Raw genomic sequence first — 13,453 nt, 5'->3', positions numbered from 1 at the left:
TACCATATTAATAAGTTAAAGAATAAAAACCATATGATCATCTCAACAGATGCAGAAAAAGCTTTCAACAAAATGCAACACCATTTATGATAAAAAGTCTCCAGAAAGTGGGTGTAGAGGGAACCTACCTCAACATAATAAAGGCCATATATGACGAACCCACAGCAAACATTATTCTCAATGGTGAAAAACTGAAAGCATTTCCTCTAAGATCAGGAACAAGACAAGGATGTCCACTGTTGCCACTATTACTCAACACAGTTTTGGAAATCCTAGCCATGGCAATCAGAGAAGAAAAAGAAATAAAAGTAATTCAAATTGGAAAAGAAGTAAAATGGTCACTGTTTGCAGATGACATGACACTATACATAGAGAATCCTAAAGATACCACCAGAAAACTACTAGAGCTAATCAATGGATTTGGTAAAGTTAGTACAAAATTAATACACAGAAATATCTTGCATTCCTATACACTAACAATGAAAGTGCAGAAAGAGAAATTAAGGAAACACTCCCATTTACCATTGTAACAAAAAGAATAAAATACCTAGGAATAAACCTACCTAAGGAGGTGAAAGACCTGTACACAGAAAACTATAAGACACTCTTGAAAGAAATCAAAGACACAAACAGATGGAGAGATATACCATGTTCTTAGATTGGAAGAATCAATATGGTGAAAATGACTATACTACCTAAAGCAATCTACAGATTCAGTGCAATCCCTATCAAATTACCAATGGCAGTTTTCACAGAACTAGAACAAAAAGTTTACAATTTGTATGGAAACACAAAAGACCCTGAATAACCAAAGCAATCTTGAGAAAGAAAAACGGAGCTGGAGGAATCAGACCGCCTGACTTCAGACTATACTATAAAGCTACAGTAATCAAGACAATATGGTACTGGTACAAATACAGAAATATAGATCAATGCAACAAGATAGAAAGCCCAGAGGTAAACCCACACACCTATTGTCACCTAATCTATGACAAAGGAGGTAAAAATATACAATGGAGAAAAGACAGCCTTTGATAAGTGGTGCTGGGAAAACTGGACAGCTACATGTAAAAGTATGAAATTAGAACACTCCCTAACAGCAGACAAAAAAATAGACTCAAAATGGATTAAAGACCTAAATGTAAGGCCAGGCACTATAAAACTCTTAGAGGAAAACATAGGCAGAACACTCTTTGCCACAGATCACAGCAACATCTGTTTTGACCCACCTCCTAGAGTAATGAAAATTAAAACAAAAATTAACCATAAACAAGACAAAAAGGCAACCCTCAGAATGGGAGAAAATATTTGCAAATGAAGCAACTGACAAAGGGTTAATCTCCAAAATATACAAGCAGCACATGCAGCTCAATATCAAAAAAACAAACAACTCAATCCAAAAATGGGTGGAAGACCTAAATAGACATTTCTCCAAAGAAGATATACAGATTGCCAACAAAAACATGAAAAGATGCTCAACATCACTAATCATTAGAAAAATGCAAATCAAAACTACAATGAGGTATCACTTCACACCAGTCAGAATGCCTTTGTGTACGAAACGCTTTGTGTACCCCTTGCTCCCCAGAAGTAACCAATATTCTGATGAATGACAGGAGTTTATCATTCTTGCACACATCTACACTTATACTATATACCAGCAATAAAGATGAATTTTTAGGTGATTCAGAGGAGTATTTCCTAAAGCAACTGAGCGAGGTACTGAATCCTGTGAGACACGGGATTAGCCAGCTCCTGATCAGCGTTGTAAGGGAATTCTGGTTTAGTCCTTTGCATTTTATTCATTGCTTCTATTTTCTTCAGCTCTCATCTACCTCCCTTCCTGCCCTTTGTAGAATCTGTAAACAACCTTTCCTCTTCTGTGGACCCTGTCTTCTTCCATTTTGTCTTACTTACTTGCTCCTTCTGTAATGCGAAGCTCCAGGGTCCTGGCTCCAGGTCTGAATTTCTTCCACCCTCACAGCTCTTCTGGGCCATGGTGCTGGGGATTTAACTGGTCAGTTGAATTGTCAACTTTTAATGTTTTAAGTTCAGTAGGCTCTAGGGACTTAGGAAAGTGGGGCTCCAGAGAGAGAGAATCTGGTAGAATTTAAAAAGATATGTATTTAAAAAGTAGAATGAAGCAGATTCAGTGATGAATATTCAGCAAAAAGTCACATTTGAGAATTACAAAGAGGGACTGTGGTGATGGGGGTAGAGCTTCACTCAGCTGTGCAGCTCTGTGCAGCATTAATGCAGTGGGAAATGTGATTTTGCCAGAAATAAGGGCGTGGCCTGTTAGAGTGGGGACTTGGAGTCTGGAGTTGTCCCACAGAATTATAATAATTAAAAAATTAATAGCTTACATATCCTCCCTGCTTTCAAAAAAATTAAAATGCCTTCAAGCCTTGCACATTCTCCACATGAATATCAGAAACCTTATGCAAAACTTAGAAATGGTAAAGGAAGACTATTTTGAAGGGCTGGTTTTTCTGTCTTTGAGGATTTATCTACATAGTAGCAACCACATTTGGGTAGGACAAGGAGTTAAGGGATGGATTTTGGCAGGTCTTTGATCTGAACGGACCGAAATAAAAGATACCAACATATCCCTAATTGCCTGACCGGTTACCTTACACAGCACCCCTCCAAGTTCATGTGAATAACATGGTCACAAAACGCTAATAATAATGTCCAGGATTTCCAACACAGGGAGTGATTGCAAATTTGACTGATGTGCTGCCCCCAAAATCGCTCTGGTCTAATTACTGTTAAAAACAGATGAAGATAGAAGTTAACATGGCCCCAGTGAGTCATCTTGTCAGGACTTACATTACAGAAACAGTCATTCTGGGAGGAGAGTTGAGGACAAACTCTTTGAGAGTGGCCACAAACGATTGCAGAGAACAAACCCACTAAAAAAGCCTGTGTCTGATTCCCAGGAACTGAGCATGGGATAACTGTTCCATGGTAATAGGGCTTTTCATTAGTCTTTTCCATTAATATACACATGAGTTGTCATATGGAAATAGGATCTGCAGCCCCAGTTCCTCCTAAAATAGAGCATTTCTAATTGCACTTATTTAACTCCCTTTAGAAATATTCTTCTTACTCTTCCTTCCGAAATACTTTTCTTAATTATTTGGGTTAGTTTAGCATGTGGAGGAGAAATGAGTGGAACAGGCAACCTGGAAGACTTCTCTAAAACTGGCCCCAGAGTCTTCCTCAGGTAAGTAGTATTGGCTTCCTTATAGATAAAGATAATTTGGAGCCAGAGGTATCCTCTAAATCAAGTACTCCTTTGTGCCTATAGCTCCACAATCAATTACAATGTTCAATATGGCAACCTCTTTGGGTTTCAGTTTTCTCACATATAAATTGGGAGTGATGATACTCACCCTAAAGCAATGTTAACAGTTAATTTATAAGGGGAACAAGGTTTTAGTAAATAATTCTGTTCTGTAGGAAAGGGATTGAGGATATGCTCTGGGTACACAGTCTGCTAAAGTTTGATCCTGGGTATACAAAAGCTGGTTGGTTCTCTGCTGACGGGCACCAGCTGTGTCTGCTTTTTATGCTCTCCTTACAGATGTTCTCTGAGAAAGGGACAATTTGTGACAGGTCATTTCTAATGATCCTTATGCTGAAATCATAGCTGTTTTTACTGAATTTTACTTCTTTTAAAGATTGAATTGACTTCCCTTAATTTTCCTTCCTACTCTGGGAATTCCAGCATACATGCTCTCAGACTCAAAGGGGTTTAGAAGCAAAAATATCTGAACTGCCACACTAAAAATATCTCAATGCTAAAGAAAATGAAAATGTAAGAAATACAATATAAAATTTAAAAATAATATGAAAATGGGGTTAATGCTGATTTATGTATAGTAGCAATAAACTGGAAGTAAGCTAAATATCCAGCAATAGGGATACTAAGCAGACATTAAAATGTGGTTGTAGAAAAATATGTAATGTCATGGGAAAATGTTAACACGTGGCTGAGTGAAAAAAATTAGATTTTAACTGCAACATCAAAATATTAATAGATTTAGCACTCCAATGTTCATTGCAGCACTATTTACAATAGCCAGGTCATGGAAGCAACCTAAATGCCCATTGACAGATGAATGAATGAAGAAGATTTGGTACATATATACAATAGAATATTACTCAGCCATAAAAAGGAATGAAATTGGGTCATTTGTAGATATGTGGATGGATCTGGAGACTTTCATACAGAGAGAAGTAAGTCAGAAAGAGAAAAACAAATATCATATATTAACACATATATGTGGAACCTAGAAAAATGGTACAGATGAAGTGGTTTGCAGGGCAGAAATAGAGACACAGATGTAGAGAATAAACTTATGGACACCAAAGGGGGAATGTGGTGGGCGTGATGTGTGGTGGTGGGATGAATTGGGAGATTGGGATTGACATGTATACATTAATATGTATAAAATGTATGACTAATAAGAACCTGCTGTACAAAAAAATAAATAAAATTCTAAAATTCAAAAAAATATTAATAGATTTATACATGTATGATGAATTATGGATGCTTTGTATCTTGTTAATTGTTAAAAAACCCCACATAATATAAAATTTACCATCTTAACTATTTTTCACTGTAAGTTCTGTAGTGTTAAGCATATTCACATTGTCACACAACCAATCTCCAGAACTTTTTCATCTTGCAAAACTGACACTCTGTACCCATTAAACAACTGCTCCATGTCCCCCTCCCACGGTCTCTGGCAGCCATCATTCTAAGTTCTGTCTCTATGAATTTGACCACACTACGTGCCTCATATAAGTGGAATCCTACAGTATTTGTCCTCTTGTGACTGGCTTATTTCACTTGGCATAATGTCCTCAAGATGCACCTATATTGTAGCATGTGACAGGATATCCTCCCTTTTCAAGGCTGAATTATATTCCATGATATGTATATACCACATCTTGTTATCCATGCATACATTGCCTCACACTTGGGTTGCTTTCACCTCTTGACCTTTGTGAGAATGCTTCTATGGACATCGGTGTGCAACTATCTCTTTGAGATCGTGCTTTCAATTCTTTTGTGTATATACCCAGAAGTCGGATTGCTGGATCCCATGGTAATTCTATTTTTAATTTTTTGAGGAAATGCCATACTGTTTTCCACAGTGACCGCACCATTTTACGTTCCTACCAACAGTTCACAAGGGTTCCCTTTTCTCTACATCCTTGCCAACACTTGTTATTTCCTGTCTTTTTAAATAGCAGTTACTTTTTTTTTGTACTTTGATATAATTCCCCATTTATATTTTACTCTGACTAATCATTGCTTTTGTAATGAGAAAACCCATGATAAATGTAATGTAAAAGATATGGTGGAGGGACCAGTATTTTCTGTGTCTCATTTACAAGGACTAAAAAATTGGGTATTCCTTGGATGCTATTCATATGAAGACCTTACTATTCCACACTCATGAGTCTATTTAGCTGAGCATTAGGTATGGTGTCCAATAGCATGGTCTGAGAGAAAAATATTAGAGAGTGGTGTCAACACTGTTGTTTGCACACTAGGAAGCAAAAGAAATGGTTCAGGCTGTTTCTGTACTTCTACAAAGGAACTAGTTGAATTTCAAAAACTAAAAATATCAGTAATTTTAATGAAAAATATCAGTTAAACCAATTAGTTTGGATTTTTATGAAACAACAGGCTGATTTATTGAAGTTTGAAGAAAATAATTAGCATGCTATGTGACTTCATATATTGCAGTCCCTGTTCTTTTAGTGACAACTTGTTTGACAGCTGGTCAAAGTTCACTTTCACAGGTGAAAGGTCATGATGTATTCTTAATAAATCTTTCAATACCACACAGTGCCGCCATCTCACAGCCATTTATTGAAAGCCTTACTAAGAAATAGGTGCTTTGCATATATTGGCTTATTTAATCCTGTCTATAGGACAGATTATTATTATTATTATTATTATTATTATTATTATTATTATTATTATTATTATTATTATTTGTGGTACGCGGGCCTCTCACTGTTGTAGCCTCTCCCATTGTGGAGCACAGGCTCCAGACGCACAGGCTCAGCAGCCATGGCTCACGGGCCCAGCCGCTCCGTGGCATGTGGGATCATCCTGGACCGGGGCATGAACCCGTGTCCCCTGCATCGGCAGGCGGACTCTCAACCACTGTGCCACCAGGGAAGCCCCTAGGACAGATTATTTTATTTTATAGATGAAAAACTAAGGCTTGGAGATATTAACCAATTTACTTAATATTACTCAGCTATGTGCAGAAATGTTAAGGACTGACTTAGGCTATGCCTTCCTATACCATCTCATGCAGAAGACTTACAACATACAATAAATTATATCTACTATTTTAATGGTGACATTAAGGAAGAAACTGCCTTGCATTCTTCTCTGCTTAAGCTTTTAATTTTAAGTCTTCTTCATTGTGAAGTTAATTGATTTTTCAATTTGGTTATTCTGCTTTTAAAAGTAGTAGCTGGGGCATCATTGATGTAGAATTGATATATTTGCAAGAGTTAGAGAGGGTTGTTTTGAGATGCATAGATTTTTTTTTTCTGTCTCCCAATATTTCATCATCAGAGAATAAAGACTAGCCTGCAGCACTCTGTATACCCAATGTCATTAGATGAATAATTTCAGGCTACTTAAGGAAGAAATCAAGACAGAGAGAATTCTGTTATACTGTGTCCCTCCTGCTTTATTCTGATAGGCTTTGAACATCCTTCAAATATGAGATTAAGGGATGAAGTTAGTATGGCAATCAAAACAAAAACAAAAACAAAAACAAATGTATTAGGGCTTGGTAAATGCATATGCTGGTCAGGATTAGGAGGCGGGACTAAGCAAAAGAACTAATATATTCTTTTTTTTTAACATCTTTATTAGAGTATAAATGCTTTACAATTGTGTGTTAGTTTCTGCTTTATAACAAAATGAATCATTTATACATATACATATGTCCCCATATGTTTTCCCTCTTGCATCTCCCTCCCTCCCACCCTCCCTATCCCACCCCTCTAGGAGGTCACAAAGCACCGAGCTGATCTCCCTGTGCTATACGGCTGCTTCCCACTAGCTATCTATTTTACGTTTGGTAGTGTATATATGTCCATGTCACTCTCTCACATTGTCCCACTTACCCTTCCACCTCCCCATATCCTCAAGTCCATTCCCTAGTAAGTTGGCATCTTTATTTTCATCTTGCCCCTAGGTTCTTCATGACCGTTTTTTTTTTTTTAGATTCCATATATATGTGTTAGCATATGGTACTTCTTTTTCTCTTTCTGACTTACTTCACTCTGTATGACAGTCTCTAGGTCTATCCACCTTACTACAGATAACTCAGTTTCATTCCTTTTTATGGCTGAATAATATTCCATTGTTTATATGTGCCACATCTTCTTTATCCATTCAACTGTTGATGGACACTTTGGTTGCTTCCATGTCCTGGTTATTGTAAATAGAGCTGCAATGAACATTTTGGTGCACGACTCTTTTTGAATTATGGTTTTCTCAGGGTATATGCCCAGTAGTGGGATTGCTGAGTCATATGGTAGTTCTTTTTTGTTTTTTAAGGAACGTCCATACTGTTCTCCATAGTGGCTGTATCAATTTACATTCCCACCAACAGTGCAAGAGGGTTCCCTTTTCTCCACACCCTCTCCAGCATTTATTGTTTGTAGATTTTTTGATGATGGCCATTCTGACTGGTGTGAGGTGATACCTCATTATAGTTTTGATTTACATTTCTCTAATGATTAATGATGTTGAGCATTCTTTCATGTGTCTGTTGGCAATATGTGTATCTTTGGAGAAATGTCTATTTAGGTCTTCTGCCCACTTTTGGATTGGGTTGTTTGCTTTTTTAATGTTGAGCTACATGAGCTGCTTGTAAATTTTGGAGGTTAATTCTTTGTCAGTTGCTTCATTTGCAAATATTTTCTCCCATTCTGAGGGTTGTCTTTTCGTCTTGTTTATAGTTTCCTTTGCTGTGCAAAAGCTTTTAAGTTTCATTAGGTCCCATTTGTTTCTTTTTGTTTTTATTTCCATTTCTCTAGGAGGTGGGTCAAAAAGGATCTTGCTGTGATTTATGTCATAGAGTGTTCTGCCTATGTTTTCCTCCAAGAGTTTGATGGTGCCTGGCCTTACAGAGTTTGATGGTGCCTGGTCTTTAATCCATTTTGAGTTTATTTTTGTGTATGTTGTTAGGGAATGTTCTAATTGCATTATTTTACATGTAGCTGTCCAGTTTTCTCAACACCACTTATTGAAGAGTCTGTCTTTTCTCCACTGTATATTCTTGCCTCCTTTATCAAAGCTAAGGTGACCATATGTGTGTGGGTTTATCTCTGAGCTTTCTATCCAGTTCCATTGATCTATATTTCTGTTTCTGTGCCAGTACCATACTGTCTTGATTACTGTAGCTTTGTAGTATAGTCTGAAGTTAGGGAGCCTGATTCCTCCAGCTCCATTTTTCTTTCACAAGATTGCTTTGGCTATTCAGGGTCTTTTGTGTTTCCATACAAATTGTGAACTTTTTAATTCTAGTTCTATGAAAAATGTCATTGGCAGTTTGATAGGGATTGTATTGAATCTGAGGATTGCTTTGGGTAATAGTGATTTTCACAATGCTGATTCTTCCAATCCCAAAACATGGTATATCTCACCATCTGTTTGTATCATCTTTAATTTCTTTCATCAGTGTCTTATAATTTTCTGCATACAGGTCTTTTGTCTCCTTAGGTAGGTTTATTCCTAGATATTTTATTCTTTTTGTTGCAGTGGTAAATGGGATTGTTGTCTTAATTTCACTTTCAGATTTTTCATCATTAGTGTATACAATGCAAGAGATTTATGTGCATTAATTTTGTATCCTGCTACTTTACCAAATTCATTGATTAGCTCTAGTAGCTTTCTGGTAGCATCTTTAGGATTCTCTGTGTATAGTATCATGTCATCTGCAAACAGTGACAACTTTACTTCTTCTTTTCCAATTTGGATTCCTTTTATTTCTTTTTCTTCTCTGATTGCTGTGGCTAAAACTTCCACAACTATGTTGAATAATAGTTGTGACAGTGGGCAACCTTGTCTTGTTCCTGATCTTAGTGGGAATGGTTTCGGTTTTTCACCATTGAGGACGATGTTGGCTGTAGCTTTGTCTTATAAGGCCTTTATTAAGTTGAGGAAAGTTCCCTCTATGCCTACTTTCTGGAAGGTTTTTATCATAAATGGGTGTTGAATTTTGTCAAAAGCTTTTTCAGCATCTATTGGATGATCATATGGTTTTTCTCCTTCAATTTGTCAATATTGTGTATCACGCTGATTGATTTGCATATATTTAAGATTCCTTGCATTCCTGGGATAAACCCCACTTGATCATAGTGTATGATCCTTTTAATGTGCTGTTGGATTCCGTTTGCTAGTATTTTGTTGAGGATTTTTGCATCTATGTTCATCAGTGATATTGGCCTATAGTTTTCTTTCTTTGTGACATCTTTGTCTGGTTTTGGTATCAGGGTGATGGTGGCCTCGTAGAATGAGTTTGGCAGTGTTCCTCCCTCTGCTATATGTTGGAAGAGTTTCATAAGGATAGGTGTTAACTCTTCTCTAAATGTTCGATAGAATTTGCCTGTGAAGCCATCTGGTCCTGAGCTTTTGTTTGTTGGAAGATTTTTAATCACAAGAACTAATACATTTTTAATCAAACTGAAGTAATAGGACATAGACAGGAAAATTATTATTATTTTTTTACTATTGAACAGAAAGAAGGAAGAACACATTTTTACAATAGCCGTCTTCTACTCAGGGGTGCCTCACTTCTGCCAATATCAGGGAATTGAAGTGAGAGTTCTTTTATCTCGTATCTCACTCTGCCCCTCTGCTGGGTACTATTATTGTCTCCATTTTTGTCTTGAGGAAACTCAGGCTCAGAGTAGTTAAGTAACTTGTTCAAGGTCACCCAGCTGAGAAGGGCCAGAATGGATGAGCCCAGGTCTGCAAAATCCTGAAACCTGTGTTTATAATCGGGACATTTTTCTGTCTCAGATGTGGCAGTCCCCTATAAGAATTGCTTATACAGTTCCAGACTGGCAGGTGGGATGAGAAAAGGACCTTGAATGTAAAGATTTTTGTCTGAATTGGACTTTTCTGGGCTCTGACACAACATTTGCCCAGGAATTTGTGTGGCCAGAGACCCTGTGGTCCTGCCCGGCCCCCCTGCCCACCCCATCCCCCAACTCTGGCAAGCTCTCTGTTCTCTCTGTCCCCAGTGGGAAGAGGAATAGGGGGTCAAAGAGGTGAGGATGGCTTTAGGCTGTCAGGTGAGCGAGTTGGTGCATTCCCAGGGCAGAGGAAGCCACGTCCAAGGGAAAGGCTAGTTAAAGCTGTAATACTTTATGGCTTACTAGTGAAATCCATTTTATAGCCCAACTCCCTTAAATTGTCTCTTCCTGTGATTAATTCTTGTTCTCCTAGTCCCCCTTAAGCAGACGGCTGTTGATAGGGTGTGTTCAGTGTTGAATGAGTAAAATGTACTAATGCATGTTCTCTTCAGCCAGAGGTAACCTTGCTTTAAACATGATGGATGCAACTTTTACAAGAGAAGATATCATCAGGAAAGGGGCCTTGCGGCTTGTGCATCAGACCCTTGGGTATAAACTCACTGCCCAGCAGCATCTCAATCTCAATCTCAATCTCTCTCTCTTTCCTGACCATTTAGAATAACTTGATCTAACAGTGTCCCTAAAATGAAGTGATTCACTGATGTAAATAACCCAACTGAGGGCTTCGTTCTGGATTTAATCAAACTTTAAATCCACCCCCCCAAAAAAAAATACTCCACATCTTTTTCTTCCTTGGTTGATGAGACAAAGAAGCAGGGTTTCTTGGAAAGTCATAGAGCTTAAAAGTCATTAAATTACAGAGGATTAGAAGGGACTCCTTTTGGGGACCAGAGGACTTTAGCTCTCCTTATGCTTGCTTATGCATGGACTTGCAAAGACTTGGAGAAAGAACAAAGAGCTTTTTCTGGTTAGGATTTGACACTTAGTATTTCAACCCAAGTCACCTTTATCCCAGATTTCTTAATTTTGACCTGGGCCACCAAAATATACAGAATAAAGTCACCAGTCACTGGTGATTGTTATTTATAGGGATGTGCCCAGGATTGAGAAAGTTCTAGATAAGAGGGGAAGGCAGGAGAACAGGGGAGTGAGCCGGCAAATTGGCTGGGCCTCAGAGGAGATGCCCACACACTACATGTGCCCACTTGAAAACAAAGAAAAAGCAAGGCTATCCTTGTGTGTACAAATTATTTACGTGTCCAGTTTCTTTTAGCTCTTATGAAGGATCTCTTCCACACTGGCAGAAGACTTTACTTTAAAGAGGAAAAAAAAAATCTTTCTCCCAGAACTGATAACCAAATAAAATACTGTTATATTTTCTGTCTAATAAGCACAAGAAGTTCCATAACTCCCTTGATTAAGCATATTATCCTTTTGCAGAAAGTCAGCTTGATTTATGCAAAAAGTGATTTGGACATACTTTCTCCGGCCATGGAGATTTCATAATTCCTAGTGTGTGTCTGGAAAATCTCCTCTCGTCGTGAGTCCAAACCACATTAATGTCTTCCAGAGTGACCTGAGGAATTAATGAGGTTTTTGCTGTCAGTTCTACCATGCAGGGTCAAGTAAATCATTTGCTGGCTCTCGGGCCGCTGTTTTCCTGCTGCCTCTCTGATTCCGCGTTCAATGATAACAGCACTGTAGATGTCTTTGAAATACGGCATCACTGACACTCTCCGTCCATCTGCTCGGACATATTTTAGGCTCTGCTTCTCTTTCTGCTGTAAACTCGGACTTTAATGGAGTTGGTAATTGCTGATAAATGCAGTATCAATGAAGTCAACATACTGGAGGTTTCCCCATTCTTTTCGGCTGATGTATGCTATTTAAATCTCCTCTGACGTGACTTAAAATTATTGTGTGCCCAGCTCTTTAATTCCCCAACTGGTGTTCTTGGCTGAAGACATGAATTATTTTTTCCCTTCTTCTTTTCAGACAAACTAAATCTGGATTGGTAAGAGGCTTTCCTGGAGAGCCTGTTTTTCTTACCAGAAGAAGCTCCACAGCTTGCTGTAAGGTCATGTCCACAGAATGAGGTGGAGTCTTCAGGATTTTTCTATCCCTCTCCCACCATCACCCAACTGCTAGGACCACCAGAACTTTTGTGGATCTAAACTATGAAATAATTGGAAGCTTTCAAAAGCTTTGAAAGTGACTTATCTGGTATCTCTGTACTGAAAGTCTGGAATTGTGTGTTTGTCACTAAACCTCTCACTGTTTTTTCTTTTGTTTCTTTAACTGTTTATAATCGAGGGTTAAAGGCAAAAGCAATGATCATCTCCCTTCTAGGTTTCCTCATCCTATTTAATTTTGCATTTCTCACGAATATCTGGTCGACGTGAGGTTGCCAATGAGAAAACAACCCAGATAGGACTGGTGAATTTTTATATGGATTCTTAGCCATGTGGCTAGAGGACCTGGGGGCCTGGGGCTGCCCACATACCCTTTCAGAATAGAAAAACCTACTAAAGATACCTACCAACCCCTGGGTTTCTGCTATCAACCAACCATATGGCTATAAACATGTTCCAATGATGGATGAAAGGTTAAATCAGCAAGTGTTAAATCTCCCCAACCTTCCAAACCTCAATTTCCTCAGCTATAATATAGGGACATAGGAGTAGGGAACTTGTCACATAGGACTTGGGAACTCTGTGGTGGCTCCTACTGGCTAACAGTTTTGAGCACTTACTATGTGCTAAGCCCCTTCCCTATATTATATCATTTCATCCTCACAATCATTCTTTGAGGCAAGTACTATTCAAGAGCATCATTTTACTAACAAGGAAATAGAGACATCAATAAAATAATGAGGTTTAAAAAAAGTTTCATAGCTCTTTCTGTTTTCAAAACGCTTTTCCCTATGTTATTCCATCTTTCCTCCTCAAAAGCTCTGCTAGGTATTTATTATGACGTTCCTTTCATTGGAGTTTACAGAGAGGACAAGAGGTCTTTGCAAGGTCACACAAGCCAGCAAGGGCAGCGTTGTGACTTGAAAGAGATATAGTAATTATTAACATGCCTTAAGGACAAAAAAACCGTGTTAATAATATAATCAGATGCCTAATTGTCCTTGTCACAATATGATCCATTTGTGGACGAGTGGAAAACAGTCATGTCACACTCATATTTTAGATTAGACCATAAGATAAACAAACAATAAGCCAAACTATTGTGGGCAAGCAAGTGATAACCAAGGAACGATGAGGTGGGGTTGGGGAGAAGATGTGGAAGAAACTAGTGACCTAAGTGAGGAACTTTAGGGAATTTGGTGAAAATGGGGTTGGAGGTTGAG

The sequence above is a fragment of the Mesoplodon densirostris genome, chromosome 2 (genome assembly GCF_025265405.1).
Source record: "Mesoplodon densirostris isolate mMesDen1 chromosome 2, mMesDen1 primary haplotype, whole genome shotgun sequence".
Taxonomy (NCBI): domain Eukaryota; kingdom Metazoa; phylum Chordata; class Mammalia; order Artiodactyla; family Ziphiidae; genus Mesoplodon; species Mesoplodon densirostris.
This window is presented reverse-complemented; position numbering follows the sequence as displayed.